At 41.5% G+C, this 12,951-nt stretch overlaps 1 long non-coding RNA gene across 1 annotated transcript; it reads left to right on the top strand.

Annotated features, from left to right (window-relative positions):
* The first annotated feature begins 405 nt into the window (after positions 1-405).
* On the top strand, positions 406-12,699 carry LOC110345786 (uncharacterized). The gene is made up of 4 exons (XR_002389387.2): positions 406-625; positions 2,252-2,408; positions 7,044-7,111; positions 12,274-12,699. It is a non-coding gene; the product is annotated as an uncharacterized LOC110345786 (long non-coding RNA).
* The last annotated feature ends 252 nt before the right edge of the window (positions 12,700-12,951 follow it).

Below are 12,951 nucleotides of genomic sequence, written 5' to 3'. Positions count from 1 at the left end.
CTAATGCTTGTGTTCAACATTCATTCATATTTTAAAGAATTTTGTGAGGAAAACGCTGCAGTAGATAAGCACCAATAGCTACTGCTTCCCCTATTTCTCCTTCGTTTCTGTGGTTCCAAGCTTCTCTCTCATATCAATTTCCTTTAGGGTGAATAATTTCCTTTATCAACTCTCTAAAGGATAGATACAGGTGACAATTTTTTAATATGAGAATTAGAATGTGTCCATTTTGACTTTATTCCTGATAGGCATTTTTGTTAGACATAGAGTTTTAAGTAGCTAGCTCATTTCTTTCAAGAATTTAAACGTGTTTTTATGCTGTCTTTTGTCTTCTGTGGTTTCTGATGAAAAACATCCATAGATATTTGTTTTTCTTTGTGTATTATTCTTGTTTTTCTCCAGCTACTGTAAAGATTTTAAAAATATTGTCTTCAGTTTTCAGCAATTAATGCAGTACTTCTGGACATGGTGTTTTTTCAGTTTATCCTGTTTGAGTTTTGCTGAACTTTTTTTTTTTAGACAGGGTCTCGCTATGTAGTCCAAGCTGGGGCTTGAACTCACTGTGGAGCCCAAACCAGCCTGAAATTCACTGCAAGCCTCCGCCTCCTGAGGGTTAGGATTATAGGTATGTGCCACCATGTCTGGCCTTTGCCAAACTTCTTTAATCTGTAAATATGCCTCATGAAATTTGGGAGATTTGAAAAATTGTTTTTTTATTTTTCCCCTTTATTTCTTTCTCTACTCTTTCTTGATTCCAAAGACATAAAGTTAAACTAAAAAAACCTTTCCCAGTGGCCTCTGAGTCTTTGCTCATTTTAAAAATCGTTTCTGTCTCCAGATGGGATTGTGTGATTTCCACTTACCTGTATTCAAGCACATGGACTCTTTCCCATTTCAGCTCCACTCAGCTCCTGAGTTCATTCAGTGAATTCTTTTATTTTCAGTATTAAATTTGTCAACTCTATAATGCCCATTTAACAAAACAAATTGTATCCATTCCTCTGCTGAGAAAGTCTAGCTTTTTATTTCCAAGAATGTTCACTTTGACTTCATGGGAGAATGTTACAGTAGTCACTTTAAAATACTTTGGTTATTCCAACATTGTGCTCTTCTTGAGTTACCCCTTAGCATGGGCCAGCTTTCCCTCATGTGGGTATCAAGTAATTTTGGGTTGCATTCTGGACAGTGTTAATTGGTGAGACTGCGGTGTCTTGTAAACTCTGGAAAATGTTGATTTTTGTTTGCAAACAGCAGGATGATGGGCAGTCCTTCCGGTTAGGCTGAGTCTACAAGGACTGTGTCACCCTCTGGGATCGGTGGCTGTGACACTAGGGTCAGTTTTCTAAGTCTGCACTGTGCTCTTTGCATCTGGCTGCCCAGATGCAAATAATGTAGGATCAGTCTGGGATTTAGTCCGTGGTCCATTTCACAGTTCAGTTTCCACAGCCTTTGCTGTCTGTTTTCCGCCCATGTGCAGCCCAGGAGGAAACCTCAGACATATGCAAGTTCAGGGCCTCAGGACAGTCCTGCTGTGAGTGCTGCCCACCGAACACAGCTGGGACAGAAGATGAGAAAAGTCAAGAGGAGAAAAATTTCCCCACATTCTCTGACTTACAAGGCTTCACTTTCCTGTTCTGTGGCTGCGAGGACTGGACAGAACTTTTCTAAGAGTCTTTCTGTCCATGGCCCATATCCATGAGGTGATCTGACCTATCCTTGAGTCAGAGCTGAGAGACAAAGCCGAGAAACTAAACTAGACAAAACACAAAACCCAGCAATTACCATTCCTGATATGGAGCGTACAACTACGCTCTCCAGATTGGTTAGTTTTCAGAATCCTAAGGTAGTTTCATTTTCATTTCTGTTCAAAGATTTTAGTCATAATTTATCTAGAGATGTACTCCACCTTATCAACACAGGAAAAATTGTTCATATTTTATGTTTAAGAATTTCTTTGGAAATTGTGACTTAATTTTGCTTTTAAATATATAGCACTTATTTAGTTCCCAAGGATGTATCTGCCTTCCAAGTCAAAACTACAAAGCTGCATTGGAATGGGCTGAGCTGTTTCTCTCTCAGCTTATATGTGGGAACCGTGACCCCCCAAGACCTTGGAATATGATTGTATTTGGGGACAGGGTCTTTAAAGCCCTATTCAGTTAAAATAACTAAATTAAAATAATTAAATTAAAATGAGGCCCTTTGAGCGGGCCCTAACCCAATCTAATTTTCATCCTTTCTATGCTTAAAGAAAATGTGGGCACACAAAGACACCAGGTGTGTTGGATGCACGAGAAAAGACCCCATGGAGGGGAGCACTGAGTCAGCCACCTGCAAGCCCAGGGGAGAGGGCTCAGGAGAAACCAACACCGCTGATACCTTGGCCTTGGATTTCTGCTGCCAGAACTGTGAGACCATTGTATTTCTGTTGTTTAAAGACACTTAGTCTCTGCTTCTTTGTCATGGAAGCCCCAGCAAACCACTACAAGGAGACATGATTCTTTTCTTTAAATCTAATTTCTTCTCCATTGTCCAGTATTTACTACTTAGCTTTTACAGGCCTCCTAATCTGCAAATTCCTCTCTTCTTTATTGTCGGCCAAAATTTAAATTGCTATTTTTGTGTCTGTTTTTGTAGATAAAGAAATTATTATAGTTGGTGAGTGGATAGTTAGTGCTGGAGACTGACAGCATTTGTGCCCCTGAAATTCAAATACTGGAATCCTAACTCCACGGTGATGTTATCGGGAGGCGATTAGCTCATGAAAGTGGAACCCTATTAAATGGGATTATTTCCTTATGAAAAAGCACGTCAGGGAGCTTGGGTGCCTCTTTCGCACACCTGAAGGCGATAGTGTTCAAATCAGGAAAAGGGCCTCACCAGACACTGAAACTGCTGTCCCCTTGACCTTGGACTTTGCAGCCTTCACAACCGTGAAGAATTAATTTCTGTTGTCCGTAAGCCACCTGGTCCTAGGCATTCTGCTCCTGCCACGTGAATGGCTGAGGACAGCTCTCCTCCAACACACACCCCGTGGCCTGAATGCTTCCCGCTGCCCCACACCAAGTTAAACTCGAGCGCAAGCACAGGGAAACAAATGCAACAGCACGAGATTCCCTAGGCTCCCATTTAACTGCAGCTCAAAAGCTGAAGAGTAATGAAAAAAAAATGTCATTTTAATTCACCAATCTTATTTTTTTTTAACTATTGTTCACGCAGTCAGGGTGGCGCAGATCCCGTCCTGAAAAATTTTGCGGAACTCCAAGCACCATTCAGAAACGTGAAGGGCTCTCAGTGGGGCCTTGTTATTCTGAACATTAATATAAAGCCGTTTCACACAATACAATACAACTTGATTTTGTATGGTGCCCCATTCAAGTGTGGACCCCCATGAAAAGTCACGCATCCTGTTTTTAATCATATTTGAGTGATTTAATTTCAAACACACAACCACTTTTGCCTAATGCAACCTGCATTTGGAGCAAGGTTCCTTCTTGACAACCAAGTGAGAGGGTGACAAGGTTTTTATTCTGACTCTGCCTCAATAGGCCACCTTTTGCCCCCGATGAGGGTGTATAAATACCACCTGGGGGAGGGTGAGTGATAGGTGGAATAGGATTTTCCATTTTTCCCCCCAGTGAAGTGATTATGTGCTAAAATCATAGTATTGACTAACAACAAAAACTATCAAAATGCCTCAATTTTTTTTTTTTTACCTTTTCCTTGAAAATAAAAAGTGTTTACCTACCAATGAATCAGGAAAGGTGGCTTGGTAAAATAGAGTAAGCAGTGAGTTGAGATTTTTGATTTTTGCTCTTGGCTGTGCCAAAGAACTGACCAGCTTGGTGATCCAGGGCAACTCATGTCCCTTGTCTTGTATTTTGTTTCTTCAACTGGGAGAAACCAAAAATCTGTTTTTGAAGAATATATTTTCTTTGCATTTAGTAACACAGATTCCTGCTAGGGTCTTTCTTCTTAGGCCTAATCTTTGAGTACTTAAGAAAATTCACTTATAGATGAGGAATAATGAGATGATTTGGGAACTGCCTGGGTACATGTTCCTATCTGAGCAGGTTTTTGCGAGTTGATAGTAACGTTTGGGTCCTGGAGGCAGTGCAGCTCGGATTTACCTACATAACTGAAATTGATACTGGGAATCAGGAAGAGAGCTCTCCCTGAGAGTCTCCATTTATAGGTGACCAACAGGGTCTTAATGGATAATAATGAGGCAGGCAGATGTCCTGATAATGTAGAGCTAGAATCCCCAAGACAGGAAGCAGCAGAGCCATTGGTTGGCCTTGACTTTTCTGGTGTTACATGAACCTGCTGGGAAGTGTACTATTCCACTGTACCACGCAGGGTCGAGCCTTTTTGCCTCCGGATCTGATTCCTGGGCCATGAGCACCTTTGGGCTCTGGCAAGCACCCTGGCTGCAAGACAGACAGCAGGAGCCTCCTCTGCAATGCAGTGGGGCACTCTCCTTGGACGGGATATGGGCACGAATACAGTCTCCAGTGTGGTCTTCCCAGATCAGCCAACAGCAGCCACTGTTTTTATCCTGCTGGAAACCTAGGCCTTCTGGCTGGTTATGTCTATGGTCCTCTGCTTCCCCACCAGCCTCATTCTCTCTCCTGTGGCAATTCACCCTATTATTGTGGAGGAGGACATCACGTGACATGTCTGATGGCCCTGTTTCCTTAAAATGTCTTTTCTTAATTAACAAATAGAAGGAGATGAAGACTCTCCCACCATTAAGAACCAATTGTCCCTGTCTACCCTTTACCCAGCTCCCAAGCTGTGCTGAGTCCTGGCTGAGATTCTGACCCTTGAATTAAGCAGCCACTTATGGTCCCATGCCATATATGTTGTTACTTCTTTTAACAGGCTTTGATCTTCAGCACTTTTTCGGCCTCTGGCTCCAACTCAGTTCTGGCTCATTTTGCTTCTGACTGCTTTGAGTCTAATACCAACCTTCCAAGAAAGGCTCAGCTTCTTAGAACCTGACCTTGACCACGACCCACTTTGCTCTGCCTCTGATCCAAGGAGACAGTTTCTTTACATAATACCCCTCCTCTGTCTTTCTGTTAGAACTTCACAAATTAATCCTGCATCTTCTTCGAAGGAAAATTAAGCACATTGAGGCTACCTTTTGAGAACTGTGTTAGTGTTATTTTCAGTACCATCAGTCTTCTCCTTCCCCCAAACAAACTAGACATCCAGGAATGCCATCCAATTCTGACCCTAAGCTTTGGCACTGGCACAAAGCTTGTAGACCATGGGGTCAATCCCACAAGGTGTCCCAGTGCAGAACCCAGCGAAAGTGTGATCCAGGTGACCCACACTTCCACCCAGTCAGGTATAAGTTCAGGGCATTCCATAACCAACCTCCCCCTTGGGTTTGATCAGTTGTTAGAACAACTCACAGACCTCAGGAAAGCACTTCACTTATGATTCTACTTCTTGATGAAGGCTGGGACTCAGGAAGAACAAGATGTGAGAGACATACAGGACAAAGGTTGTGAAAGACTGCATGTGCCATAGAGCTGCTCTGTCCTTTTCCAGCACACACAGTGTTCACGGTCTCAGACACCCCTGGAGTGTCATCCTTCAAGCGTTTGTATGGAGGTCACAGTAGATAAGCACAGCCCATTACAGACTTGGCCATGGGTGGTTAAACTTGAGCTCCAGCTCCTCTCTGGGAGGCCAGAGATTGGAGCTGAAAGTTCCAACACTCTCTTTGGGACTTGGTTTTTTGACCAGCATCCTCCAACCTGAAGCCATCTAGTGTCTCCCCTGCCCCATGAGGCATCTCATTAACATCAAGACACTCTTATCTTTTGGGAAATTCCAAACACTTTAAGAACACACCAGGAACTAGGGACAAAAATCAATTTTAAAAATGAATCACCAGGATCCTAATGAAAATTTGAATTCATGTTGAATTGGACTGAGCTAAGATTCCAAAGGAGAGAAGAAACCCATCTCCATTGTTTGGACCGGATTGTGGGACTGCAAGAGCCTCAAGGCCATGCTTATTCCTGAGGACCTGATGGTTCCTAGGTGCTAGTCAAAGCTGGGGGTTGCACCAGCACAAGACAAAACCTGTCTTCCAGCAGCTAGTCTTTCATGCAGGAGGCCTGTCATACTCTTGGTGTCCATTCAGGTGGCCAGAGGAGTCTCTTTTAGCTGCCAAGGAAGGTCCTCAGAAGGAAAGGGCAGGGTGAGCAGAACAAGAACCATTGCAAGTATGAGGAGCTGGAGAAGAAAGGGGACCTGGTGGGAAGACTTGGAAGTCCAAGATTAGATCTCAGTTTCTTTTACCAAAGAGACCAGCCTCAGGGTGTTCACATGAACTCAATTGCCTTGAAGAAACTTACCACCTCTCAGAGCTATTAATGAAGAAACGAGGGCCACTGTCTTCATGGCCTTTCCTGTCTCCTACCCCCTTCTTGATCCAGTGTCCTGTAACCACACTGGCTGTTCCCACATTACTGTAAGTGCATTGTCCTGTAGGATGTTCCTTCAACAAGCCAAGCTCATTTCCACCCCAGGACATTCATAGCAGAGGGTCCCTTTTCCTGGATACCTGTCTCCTAGAATAGTTCCCTTCCATGCTGCAGGTAGATCTGGACTCAAGCCCAGTCTACACTGGCCTCCCTGTCTACCTTGTATTAAGTATCTCCTCTTCTCTCACAAAACATAGCCTCTGCCCTCTTATCTTGGGCTTCATTTTCTCTTATTACACCTTGATTTCTAGTTTGTTTGTGGCTCTGACCCATTTCAAAGAAAACTTTGCATTGAAAGTTATTTTATTTACATGGGAGGATTATGTTATTTGTGATATGAATATGGAACAGTATCTAACAGGGTAAATGCTTAACTAGTTGGTAATTATCCACTGTTTGAATGAATGTTATCTTGGAATTTTAGCTGAAGATAATTGAAGTAATGGATGAACACCAGCTGGTAGCTGGACAGTCTGTCTATATGGCAGAGGGTGCCCTTAAATGCTTCATGTACTCATATGATCTTTTCAATTTCAGATTGGAATGAGAGAAGCTGAGACAGAAGCAAGTGCTACAAATAGTACTTTCTTTGCAGAAGACAATTGGTAGGTTTCCTTCAAGTGTGGTGCACACGTTTCTTCTGCTGAGGTATAGCTAGAGTATGATTCTTCTTTTTTCCAGATATTTTTAAATCCTCTGATGGACAAGGGGCTGAGCATCCAGTTTTCCTTTTGTTCATGCATAGCCTTACCCTAAACTCTCTGTGCCCACAGAGAATTGAGAGGGTTCCTTGTTTCTTGGAAACTGAGACATCCAAATAACATCTGCACGCTTTATGTAAATTTTAAAGCCTGGTAGCATCATGTGTCCAAGTTGCAAAGAGTAGAAAATAATCAATGAAAAATAGTGAGGCAGAGGCCAGGGATTTAGCTCAGTGGTGCTGCTGCCTGCCTCACAGGCACAAGGTCCCAAGTTCGATGCCTGGTACAAAAAAAAAAAAAAAATAGTGAGGCAAACCAATTATGTAACTGTTAATTATCATCATTGATTATCACATTTCTGAAGTTAGCATATTTTTGGATAACAAAACAACAAAAATTAGGGCTGGTGATATGGCTAGAGGTAAAGCTCATACCTAGCATGTGTGAAACTCTGAGTTCCAGCTTCAGCACTGCAGAAAATGAAAATTAAAAAATCCTCATAAATTGACTTAAAGAAAAAAGAAGCTTATCTCACACAATGAAAAGTCTAGTGCTAGTATGGCTATGTAGCATGAACAGGGATGGCCAGATGGCCACTCACTTCTCTGCTTTTGTCTCCTCTTGTGTATGAAGACATCATCCCCAAGGTGGCTTCCCTTACAGCTTCGAGATAGACTCTGAAGGTCTAAGGCACCCTGACCATGGCCACCCTGTAACAGGCCCCAAGGTCTGATAGCTGTTGCACTCCTGTTTCCTGAACCCCAGCTTCTCCATAAGGATGGGATGGTCATTGCTGACTTTGAGCATTCAAATTTCTCAGATCTCCTGAATCATAAGAGCTCCATGAAGGACTCCTGATTCTTCTAGAAATAAGGAAAGGGGGAATGGATGTATCTCACCATTTCACAAATGGGAAAACTCAGACCTGGGGAAATGAAATCCACTGTTTACACAGTGTTGGTTCACCACTCAGCTGAAGAGACATTGAAATTTGTCCCCACTCTGTTTCAAAATCTGTGTGTTCCAAAGCCTGTGTTTACTGCTTAAGGCATAAAGAAGAGGTGGCAAGAAAGGAGACAGAATAAAAGACAGAAAGAAAGAAGAAAGAAAGAAAGAAAGAAAGAGAGAAAAAGAAAGAAAGAAAGAAAGAAAGGAAGAAAGAAAGAAAGAAAGAGGAAGGAAATCTCCAGCTTCTTCCCTAGCCACTGAGTAAGGCTCGCACAAGGGCCAAGTTAAGGACCAACTGTCACCATGTGGTTTCCAGTTCATTACTCTTTGGCATCAGCCACTTCTCATTTGTGAGAAGAAAACAATGACTTTAAAAGGCTCATAAAGATTCTTGGACATCAACAGAGTCTTCTCCAAACACAGTTTCATTACATTTGAAGAAAAGTGAATCTGCTTTTTGCAGACGATCTTTGCTTGCAGATATATTAATTTACTAATGAACAGAAAACAAGTGTCCTGCGGTTGGCTGAGCCCCAGACAGTAGAGGAAGAAAATAGCTGAAGACATTGGACTAAGTCAAATGAAACAGAGTTTCCCATGCCTGGCTCGCACGGAAGCTTCCAAATTTGCAACTTTATTCTAAAATTGCACAGCTTAGTACTTGAGAATAGTACTTGAGAATAGTATTATTTTGGAAGCAAGGAAGCTTTCTTTTTTCCTCCAGGACAATCCAGCTTGTCTCTCTCTGCTGTGATGTCATCACTACCTCAGTGACCTGTGCCAAGATTGAGCACAGGCCAGGACTCGGAGTCGGGAAAGCTTCCAGGCCACTGTGCCAGGCAGAAGGGAGGTATTCCGGGGAGGTGAGCACTTCTTCCCCAGGCCCTTGCTTTCTTGTTCCCTTTATTTTTCCTCAAATAAGTGAAACCTCCTCTCCAAGGCAGGAAAAGTTCATTTGCCAGTTCATTTTAATTACCTGACTCTTGTTGTCTATATCAGGCATTAATGCTATTTCCCAAAATATTTTCCACTGAATCCCAAAAAAGCTTCAAGATTGTCAGGATAAAACCGATTTCCATACATGTTTTAGTAGCTTCCAGGCTGGCCAGAAGGGTGGAAACATTCCATCTTTGATGTATGGTGAAGTCTCAGGCATTCCAGAAACATCTGATAATAGTGAAACTTCAGTAGAAAGACTGCATATTGAAAATTAGACAATCATTTGAATTCTGGTTGTTTCACACCAAACTCTATAGGTTTGTGTATGTCAAGAAAATTCCCTATGACTCATTTTCTCATATGATTAGAAGGAAAAATATTGCCTACATTAAAGTAATTAGTGTGAAATGACATTGTTCACTAGATCATTGGCTGCAATTTGGATCTTATTACATGTGAGTTCTTCTCTATTTTAAACTCCTCCCCATCCTGTCTATGTGACAAGTTTGGGTTCTTGAGAAATAATTCAGTGAAAATGTCTATACTAGATTTAGAGACACATATCCACACAACACTTCCTGTCAGTCCCCTATTTGGAAGAGATCATGCCAGAGTGACTTGTATTAAGCTTACCCTAACGACAGTGATGATTATGAAAAATTTTTACTATATATATCTATATATATATATACTAGAGAGATTGGAAACGGAGGGAAAAGTGAGGGGCATGATTCTGGAAACAAGAGGTGATTTGGGAAGTTTCACATTTAGCCCTCTTTTCCTTGGGGGGGGGGGAGGATACCCACCCAAAGCAGACTTCCTGTGTGATTTCAAGGCTGGAAGTTGATGGGAAATAGAATAGAATGGGGGGAGCCACCCACTCACTGACCCCACCTGTGAAAGAGGAATAATCCCACCTAAGTGACACTTGTCAGCCATAAAGCAGGTCATTGTGAAGTGCCCAGGACGGTGGTGCTGGGCACATACATGTATCTAATACCTGGGGCAGGAGGAATACCCTAAAAGGTAAAACTGCAGAAATCCCCTAACTCAGCAGCTAAACACCTTCTCAGCTGTAGTGAACTCTTGCACCCCGTTTCCCGCTAAGGGCTCTCCATCTCCAACTGCTCTTCAGAGCTCTGTGAGTTATAACTAGAGTGTAAATATGTAGACACTTATCATCATAGGGTTTTGGGTGCAAGTGCCAATACCCCCAAGGAAGAACTTTATGATTATTAGTCTTATCTATTAAAACAAAAATTGAACCATCCAGTAAAGAGTGATATTTCTTACCTCCGAAAATATTAAATGAAAGATAGTTAGGTAATTCTTTCAGCTTTGCTCTCTAATGTGGCCAGAGGGAAGTGTACTTGAATCCTGCTTGAGAGAAGAATGATCCCTATGTCTTTGGGTAGATCGGCTTTGCTGATCCTCAGCATCCTCACCTGTAAAATGGGCACATCAATAACCCCAGAAAACAGCTGTTGACATGCTTAGCATAGCATGTCCTGTGATGCTCCTGGCAGTCACCATCCCCAAACACACTGTTCCGAAACCTAGGATACAGGTGGGATCCTGTGCTGAGATGCACAGTCCACCGGAAATGCAGGTAGCAAGACATAGTTGCAGCACCGAGGAGAAGAATTTGTATCAAATAGGAAAACAATTCTGCCGGTACAACAAGAAAAATAACTTATCTGGGTAATTATGAAGTAAAACTGAGAAGTAAAAACAAACCAAACTGAATTGTCCTTGATTGTTAAATTTGAAATGTGGTAGAAGTGTTGGAGCAGCACTGGGAGGTTTATGTTCAGGATGATTGCAAATACAGGGTTGAGATACGAAAACTGGTGGTGGTTATAAAATGAGAACAAACAGGCTGGAGTCAGAAGATGGTGATTTGAGTATTTATTGCAATTGCGTCTGTGTGACCTTGGACAGTTAACCCTGTGTGAACACTCTGCACCTTCATTGCCGAGTCTGTGCCATGAAGACGAACAGTTACAGCATCTTCTTGGTGTCAGTGATCTCAGTGAAGGGGGGACTAGAGGCACACAAGGGGCCCTTTGCTCTCAAAGACTAAGGAGTTCAAAGAGCACTGATTTACGTGGTCATTTTCTGTAATATAAATAAAAACTGATAATTTAAAAACATTTATTAATTCTTTAAGATTAACAAACCTATGCCATGCTAACAGAGGTAACATTTTAATGAAAAACAATTGCTTTATAAATCAAAAATTATAGTTGTTAATTAGAAAATAATTAAAATAATTTAAAAATATTGACAAGTAGCACTGCTTTTTGATTTTGCAAATGTCTTTAACATCTGGCTCAGTAGCACAGAGCTAGATTCTCATCCTAACCTCTGCATGCAAGCTTGCAGGATCTGCAGGGTGACAAAAGGAAGAGTATTTTAGCAGCCTTTTCAGAAAATCCTGAACAATTTTTGTTCTACTGTACCAAAACTTGACAAGTAGGAGTTGATTAAAGGTTAGCTGCATATAGAATCTGAGACCACATTGATAAAGTTTTGTTATCCTGGTATCCTGGTAGTTGCACTTGCTGTAGATATTTTTACCCATGCACAATTTTATGACATCATCCGTTGGTTGGTTGGAGAATATTACTTAATTAAGTTATGCAGAATGTCTAAATGTTGATACATTTCATTATACAATAATTAAGAACAAACCACCAATCATCTCATCCAGAAAAGTCTTTACTGGGAAGCAATCAAGCTCATGGTAAAAGAGCAGTTTTCAAAAATTCTGTTTTTTTTCTTAGAAGTCCAAATTTTGCCATCTGCAATACAAAACTGTCCATTAGTTTCCTCTGCAGTAGACAACTCACTTTGCTCATTTTCACAAAAATATCTACTTTCCAGCCAAGTCTGATAACTGAAGTGTGTCAGTCAGCCATCCCAGTATAAATGGTGGCACCCATGGGAATAGCATCCAGTTCAGTTTGTAAGTCAGCCCAGCACGCCCTTTCCTAATCACTTGGATGTTTAGGGGACCTGGGTGTGTATTTCCCTTTTGTCTGCGTACAGAATATTAAAAGACGTGCTCTGAAGAGTGGAGATTCAATACAGTACATTTTGCTTAATGCTTCGTCCAGAGCATAAGTAACACTGTTGCTCGTTTTCCTTCTCTTTTCCTATTTCACTTTCTGCGGCAGGTGTGTGGCAGCGAACACAATGACAACCTGGCGCCGCCACCTCCCTCCAAGCGCAAGAGGCTGCAGTTCTGCGGGGCACAGCTTTGGCACCGTCAATGCCGACACCAACACAGTGACAAAAAGAAATCACCTCAGAGTGTTATTATGAAAACAATTTTTCCATCTTCCAATCCAGGAAGACTCACACTTTGAGAGCTGCTGCTTATTTTAATAGGTAAGGAAAAAACAGCTTTAGGTAAGCAACTAGGAGAGGAAATAAAATTTCATAGTGAGGGACTGAGTAACTAAATCTCATTAAAAACAGGCTCTTCCTGGTGTTCTTTAGCTTAAAGGTGGATATTTTCTTTAAAATATAACAATTACTATGCTTTAACAATTAAAATTTAATTATTTTATTGTGGAAATTTAGAATTACAGAAAAGTAAACAAAGGAAAAGCAAATAATTCCCCTACCTGGAGATAAATCCTGCTAATATTTTTAATGAATGTCTTTTTTTCCTTTCCGTGCATTTATACAATTTTGCAATCTGCTTTTTTTTTTAACTTAACATTGTCTCATGAACATTTTTTCATATCATTAAACATTCATGGGCAACATCACTCTAAATTATTCAGTTCCCCTTCTGACAGGACATCACTTTCTGCCTGCAATGCAGTGGGCCTGGCTGCTGGCTGAGC

Source organism: Heterocephalus glaber, unplaced genomic scaffold (assembly GCF_053883595.1).
Source record: "Heterocephalus glaber isolate CG9 unplaced genomic scaffold, H.glaber_assembly_v1.0 deba00001608, whole genome shotgun sequence".
In the NCBI taxonomy this organism is placed as follows: Eukaryota; Metazoa; Chordata; class Mammalia; order Rodentia; family Bathyergidae; genus Heterocephalus; species Heterocephalus glaber.
Note: the sequence above shows the minus strand (reverse complement) of the source record. Positions and strands in the feature narration are given on the sequence as shown.